Source organism: Heloderma suspectum, chromosome 2, assembly GCF_057233095.1.
Source record: "Heloderma suspectum isolate Gila_16-S chromosome 2, 16-S_ref, whole genome shotgun sequence".
NCBI classification, from domain to species: domain Eukaryota; kingdom Metazoa; phylum Chordata; class Lepidosauria; order Squamata; family Helodermatidae; genus Heloderma; species Heloderma suspectum.
The window spans coordinates 228,168,990-228,176,513 of NC_139459.1; the positions used below are offsets into that span (position 1 = coordinate 228,168,990).

The 7,524-nt window shown below is 44.2% G+C and overlaps 1 non-coding gene across 1 annotated transcript; it reads left to right on the forward strand.

Moving 5' to 3' along the window:
• Positions 1-6,946: 6,946 nt before the first annotated feature.
• Positions 6,947-7,024, forward strand: TRNAA-UGC (transfer RNA alanine (anticodon UGC)). Its single transcript has one exon. It is a non-coding gene; the product is annotated as a tRNA-Ala (tRNA).
• Positions 7,025-7,524: the final 500 nt, after the last annotated feature.

Here is a 7,524-nt window from a genome sequence, read left to right on the forward strand (position 1 = left end):
TTGCGGCCACAGTGGTGCCACTTGGATGAAAAACGGATTCTGTTCCTGGCAGAAAGCATGGCAGTAGCTGCCACACTTGACTGGGAGAGCCAGTGTGTATGAGACACAGAATATGCTAAAAGCAGAACTCTTTGTAGACTGGCATCTTAACGAAACGGTGCCTAAACCCTCTGATCATCTGTGGCCCAGGAAGAAGCTCTACTGGCACGTGAGCTTTGCCTGTCTAGGAGCCAGTCAGGGTAAAAACCTTTTAAAGGTACAGTCCTATGCATATTTAGACAGAAAACAGTCCGACAGCTCCCAGCATGCCCCAGCCAGCATGGACTTTTTTCTGTCTAAACGTGCATAGGATTGTGCCCTAAACCAAGCAATGGGTCACAACAGGAAAATCAATCAAGGTTTGAACAGGCACTATGGATGGCAAAGTGCTCTTCATATACCCTGCATCTCATTTAAATTATTTATCATTATTCTATTTTAAATGTATATCCTGCCTTTCTGCCAAAGACAGCACTCAGGGCAGCTAACAATAAAATACAGGCTAAAATCAAAATTTTAATTAAAACATAATATAAAACCAAACAATATAAAACACAATTTAAAATCGTACAATAAAAGAAACAAAGAGAACCCAACCAGTTGAAACTCTCTTCAGCAACAAACTGGCTGATATGCCAAAGTCCTACCTGAATGAAAAAGTCTTTGCCTGCTGGCGGAAGGGCAACAGAGAAGGAGCCAACCTAGCCTCCCCCAGCAGGGAGTTCCAGACCGTGGGAGCATCTCCCCCAAATGTGCCTCCAATGGCAGCAGGACTGAGAGAAGGGCTTCCCCCGAAGGTCTTAATTCCTGGGCCGTGGTGGCTTAGTGGTTAAGACGCTGAACTGCAGACTGGAAGGTCGGCAGGACAGCAGTTCGAGACCCGAGTGCCGCGTGACGGAGTGAGCTCCCGTCTTCAGTCCCAGCTCCTGCCAACCTAGCAGTTCGAAAGCAAGAAATTGCAAGTAGATAAATAGGTACCGCTTCGGGGGGAAAGGTAGCAGCGTTCCATGCACCTCGGTGTTCAGTCATGCTGGCCACATGACCATGGAAGCGTCTTCGGACAGCGCTGGGTCTTCGGCTTAGAAACGGGGATGAGCACCGCACCCTAGAGTCAGACACGACTGGTTGGGGACACCTTTACTTAGGCTTGTTTGGGAGAAGGTACCTGGTCCCAAGCCATGTAGGGTTTTATAGGTCATAATTTGAATTGTGCCCATAAGTAGACCAGTAGCCAGTGAAGCTGCTGTAACAAGGCAGTCATGTGCTCCCTGTAACTAGCCCTGGTCAACAGTCCAGCCACAGCATTCTGGATCAAGTGAAGTTTCCAAACACTTTTCAAAGGCAGCCACACATGGAGTGTGTTGCAGTAGTCCAAATGAAATGCAACTGAGGCATGCATGACCATGGCCAGATCAGGCATCTCTATGAGTCCTAAATTGTGTGTGTGTTTACACATTCATGAGAAGCCAGAAAGCAAACAACCCCCCCCACACACACACACACTCCTAAATGTGTTGATCTTTTATGATAGTAGGTGATCTTCAAATTCAAACCCCTCTGACTTTGTGGAAGGATATAGAATTCAAGGGGCTTGCAGTTTTCATGCCAGTGTGTGTGTGTGTGTGTGTGTGTGTGTGTGTGTGAATTGCTATAATGGCTTCTGTAGTGAGGTGGGGTGGGGGTAATAAAGAATCAGTAAGAACGACTGCTGCCACTTACATGAGAGATATACCTCACTCAGAAATGGGTCACTTAAAACATACTTGATTGATTTTCCAGGTCAGAGTTTGTGGAGCAACATCATGTGATTAAATGTCTTTCATTGCCCTGACTGTACATTAAATTGTCTGCTGCAAATCAACACTTTAGTCCAAAATAGGGCAGCAAGATTGTTAACAGGGACTGGCCAGCGAGCTCATATTACGCCAGTACTTTTTCAGCTACACTGGCTGCCAGTCCATTTCCGGGACCGATTCAAAGTGCTGGTATTAACATTTAAAGCCCTTAACGGCTTGGGGCCAGGTTAGCTGAAGGATCGCCTCCTCCCATATGTGCCTGCCCGGACCTTAAGATCATTGTCAGCGGCCCTTCTCCGTGAGCCCCTGCCAAAGGAAGTGAGGCAGGTGGCTACTAGGAGGAGGGCTTTTTCTGCTGTGTCACCCTGGCTCTGGAATGAGCTCCCTAGTGAGGTTCGCCTGGCACCTACATTGTATTCCTTTCGGCGCCAGGTGAAGACCTTTTTCTTTTCCCAGGCATTTTAGCATTTTAGCTTTCTAAACTTTTAGCTTTGCTGTTTTAAAAATTTGTATTTTAAATTCCTGCACTGCTGCTAGGTTTTATTGTGGTTGTATTGTTATATTGTGGTTTTAATGTTCTATATATTTTAAATTGTTTTATTGTGTGTTGTTTGGTTTTAATTTTTGTGAACTGCCCAGAGAGCTTCGGCTATTGGGCAGTATAGAAATAAATAAATAAATAAATAAATAAAAATTTAGTGTTTAACTCTAGTTCCCAAATGTTCCTTTGGATATTTTCGCCCACTTTTACCAATGAGCAAAATCAAGAGATTTCTTTTATTCCTCTAGGCCTCTGAGTAAATGGAAAAGTACTTATGTTTTATTCATTACACCCTCTGTCCCTTGCTAATTGACTTACATTATTTACAGAATTGAAAAGTATTTTAGTAGGTTGGGCATCATCCATTGTCCTATTAAATGCTAATTTTCAAACTGTATCATAGCCTAAAATCTTTGCTAAGCCTCTGGGCAGACAGAGGGTCATTCCCATTTTCCATCAGTTGCTAATGATCCTATGTATAAATGCAACAGTACTCTCCCCCATAGCATCTCCCCAGCCAATCCAGTTCTGTATGTGCTTACATGTGATTAACGTCCTTTGGAACAGGATGTTTCATTTTTGATCTAGTGTTCAACTAGCTGACTAGCTGGGAGGCACTGGTAGTAAATTGCCTTTATATCTTTGCCCTGAATCACACTATATATATTTTCCTGATGTCTTCATCTCAAAGAGTCAGAAAACTAATAAAATTAAGATCATTTTATTTTATTTTTGTCTTTATTTCTCTTATCAGGGCTATAAATAGGGCTAGGCGACCAGTCCTTCTGAACCAGGCACAGCTCTCGAAGCAGGGCTGGGGTCAAGGGTAGGCATGGTCAGGAACCTGCTGAGGGCCCACTCCCCAGCAAGTGCCCATTGACAAGAACCCTCTGGACTTGCTCCTCTTCTGCACCATTGCAACCTCGTTGTTCACCTGCCTCTTGGTCTGACCCAGACAACAGTGGTGGTGAGAAGGAGGAGCAGCAGATGCCACTGCCTGCTTGTCAAGCAAGCAAGTGGTAGCAGAGATGAGAAAGAGGAGGAGGAGCAACAGCACTGGTGACACTGGTGGTGAGAAGGCAGACTCAACAAGGGAGGGGGTCCACTGAAGGTGTCTGGCCCAAGGGCCCTCCAAAATCTGGAGCCAGCACTGTCTCTAAGCCAGTGATGGGGAACATGTGGCCAGAGATGTATGAGGATTTTGTTGTTGCTTGCAAAACATGTGAGTATGCCCTGTTCAAAGCCCCGAAAGCAATCGTGAGAACATGTCCGCTGAAGATATTTGTAAATTGCCAAACCTGTGCTTGCATTCGATTTGTGCAACTTTCCCAGTTCAATTTGCACAAATTTCTTAATTTTCCATAGACTGAATCAGCCCTGCTTTTGTCTGAGGAGGAAAGTTGTGTGAAATTTGGGGAAATTTCTGCAAATTTCACATTTGATCATTGCTCAGTTTGTATAGTGTTCCTGTTCACACAGAGCAAGCAGCGATCGCAAACGGGAATCAGGCATGAGACGAGTGGTGAGACAATGTTTGGAGAATCCCAGTGAACTCTAATATCACTCATTCACCCATCCCTACACGTGGCTCTCCCATCAGCCCTAACCAGTGGGGAGGGATGATGGGACTTGCAGTCTGATAACATCTGGAGGGTTGCATGTTCCCCATCCTTGCTCTGTGAGATAAACCGAATGAATCCTGGCTTCATCGATGCACGTATGCCTCTTCCACTGCATGTGGATGGAAGCCATTGCCAGTCATTGCTTTCCACCACCATTCATCTGTCAAAATAAGTTCATGTGTGGTTATCACATGTAATTTCCTGAATGGATGTTGTTCCCAGGTAGGGCATTTGTATTCTGTGAAGTGACTCCATGATGGCAGAATTTTGTGGCAGAGTTTAAACCCTGTGTAACAAAAATTATTGGAACAGTAAGTAACAGGCCAACTTATGAAAGCTAGCGAGATCCTCCATTCACAAGAATAACCCTGATGACCTAAAATACAGTGGGCTACATTTTCCTCATAGCAAGATGCAATGTTCTGCACTCCATTTAGGGAAGCTCTGTTGCTTTCCCTAAATGCAGCATGAACCACCAATCTGGATCCACCCTTATTCATCAGGAGTTGGAATCTTGGTTTATTTACTCAGTTTTGTCTTTTGGTCTATTGGGAGTGAGAGTGTGGATCCCTCCTTCCAGGCATTACTGAAGTAGAGATTGCTCACTGAGGACCCCATCAGCGTAGTTCAACAGAGACAGAAGTTATTTTATAATTTCCCAGCTGTCTGTCCTGCTAACCATCCTCAGTGCATATTCCTATATATTTCCCATGAGCATTTGGTTATGTAACAAACGTATAGGTTTATATGACAAAATGGAATTAAACAAAAATGTTTTGAAGGGAGCACAGATTTTCCTATGGGCCTAATTTTTAAAAAAGGACATGCCAAAAATGTGTCTGGCAAGAGGACGATACTCTATGTATGATGTGGATGATTAAAAGATGCTGGCATTCTGGCAGACTTAATTTCAGTCTTTGTGGCCACCATGATGAGAAAGTAAGGGTATCAAGTTTTTCCGTCTCATTGTAAACACATGGTCTTTCTGATTGCTTTCTAGCTTTTGGATTGCATGTGGCTTTTTCATCAAGCAGAATGTGCCATGTCAATGCACTTTGTCTAAGTTTAGTACCTTGTCAATGGAAGTCTACATGGAGGACTCCAACTACCGTTGGCCAGACTAGTTCCTTTAGAATATCCATAAAAAGAATATGATGTGGCGGTAGGGATGAGTAATGCAGCATTATTATTATTTTTTGGCCCTGTTTGGTCCTAGGTGCTTTAAAGCAGGTTATTCAGCAATTAACACTTCAGTTGTGCCAATTGAGGGTTGATTTACCCTATGGTGCAACATTTACATGTCTAAAAAGATGTGGTAAATTTCTCCAAAAACTATGGTTAGCTAAGACTTCTAGTTGAGTATTTACCACACATTTTCAGACACATCAAAACTCCGTGAACATTACATAAAGGAGGATATGGCCAACTTGTGGTGGAAAGATGGGGACCTGCTTTTTTTTTGTAACATGAAGAGAGGCCAAGAGAGATCATAGAATCATGGAATAGTAGCATTGGAAGGGGCCTATAAGAGCATAGAGTCCAACCTCCTGCTCAATGCAGGAATCCAAGTCAAAGCATTCCTGACAGATGGCCGTCCAGCTTCATCTTGAATGCCTCCAGTGGGGAGAGCCCACTACCTCCCTAGGTAATTGGTTCCATTGTCGTATTGCTGTAACAGTCAGGAAGTTCTTCCTGATGTTCAGCTGGAATCTGGCTTCCTGTAACGTGAGCCCATTATTCCGTGTCCTGTACTCTGGGATGATCGAGAAGAGATCCTGGCCTTCCTCTCTGTGGCAACCTTTCAAGGATGCAGGCATCTTTGTTCCCAAATAATTTATTCTCTCCTCTTCCTGCAAACCGACATGATGCAGCTGCAACAACATCAGTACATTTTGGAGCATTACACATTACACCATTGACACAAGTAGACCATTCATGTAAAACAGAGGTGGGCAACTTGTGGCCCTCCAGGTGTTTTGGCCTACAACTCCCATCAGCCCTAGCCAGCATTGCCAGTGGTGACGGATGATGAGAGTTGTAAGCAAGACATCTGGAGGGCCACAAGTTGCCCACCCCTGGTGTGAGACAAGTGGGGGCAGAAGAGAACATCTAAAAAATAATAATGTATTAACCTGCCTTGAGTGCAACAATGATGGAAAACAGAGCAAGCTTCCTCGGTGCCTTTGAATCCTTATATTTAAGAAAATGTTTCAAGACCATAAGGGCACCTGTTCTACTCCAGTGGTCAGTTGGTTTTGACCCAAACCTATTATCCTTCCTGAACAAGGTGCTTCAAACATGATAGTTACCAGGATACATTCAGAAGGAAATTGGACCTAAACAGGCCCTAGGACAGCCATCCTCCAGATGTTTTGGACTTTAACTCCCATCAGCCTCACCCAGCATGGCCAAAGGTGGAAGTTGTAGTCCAAAACATCTGAAGGACACTGGGTTGGGGAAGGCTGCCCTAGGATCTTGGGTTGGTTGTGTATCCATTTTGATGGTGTGACTATTTGATGCGATGACATATACGATGTGATGACATATACGATGTGATGACATATACTGGTGGCACATAGAAGTGATAGGCAAGTGGGGGCACACATCATTGGGGCTTCAGCACACTAGCAGATCACAAACTGACCACCACCAGGTAACCAATGCTAGGGAGGCAGAGTAGAACACCAGAGACTTCACTTATCCCCCTTGTTCACTTGCTCCATAAATGGCAGCATGGCTTTCAGTTAGGAACCCGAAGTTCATTAATTCATTTCAGGATTTACATCACTCCAGTCTTATCAAAAGAGTAATGTGAAAGGAAGCTAATTCTAAGACATTGTAAGGAGACCCTCTTTCATTACAGGTGAGATCCAATATTTGCTTCTGTTTGTGGGAATGGCTCTTTGAGGAGAACCAAACTCCTTTTTCTTTTTAGAGATGATCCAGGACCGGCTGTAGCTCAGTGGTAGAGCATCTGCTTTGCATGCAGAAGGTCCCAGGTTCAATCCCTGGCATCTCCAGCTGGAGCTGGAAAAGCTCCTGTCTGAAACCCTGGAGAGCCACTGCTGGTCAGTGTTGACAATACTGGGAGAGATGGACCCAGGGTCTGACTCAGTATAAGGCAGCTTCCGATGTTCCTATGCCCTGGAAAAAGCATACAGCAAATGCTTCATCCATATATTCAATGTGGTCAGCAATTGCTCTTCTCCCCTCACACCCTGCAACTCTAATTATAAACCACCTGAAGATAAAGGAAATATCGTCAGTAGGCCACAATGCCTACATATCAGCAAGAGCTGTGTTAGCTAGTAACCACAAGGAAGCACTATAATGTATTCCAAGTTTAAATCCACCATCAGATCATTCCAATTGCCCTTGCAGAATTTTATTGTGCTCCCACGATGTAATTTACTTGGGTGAAATTGTCATTTTTATTCCTAAATAGTAAACTGCCACAGAGCTAAAGATGACTCCCCACAGGGTGACCTTGAAGTTCACACACCATTACCGAGGTCCTGTTTCAATT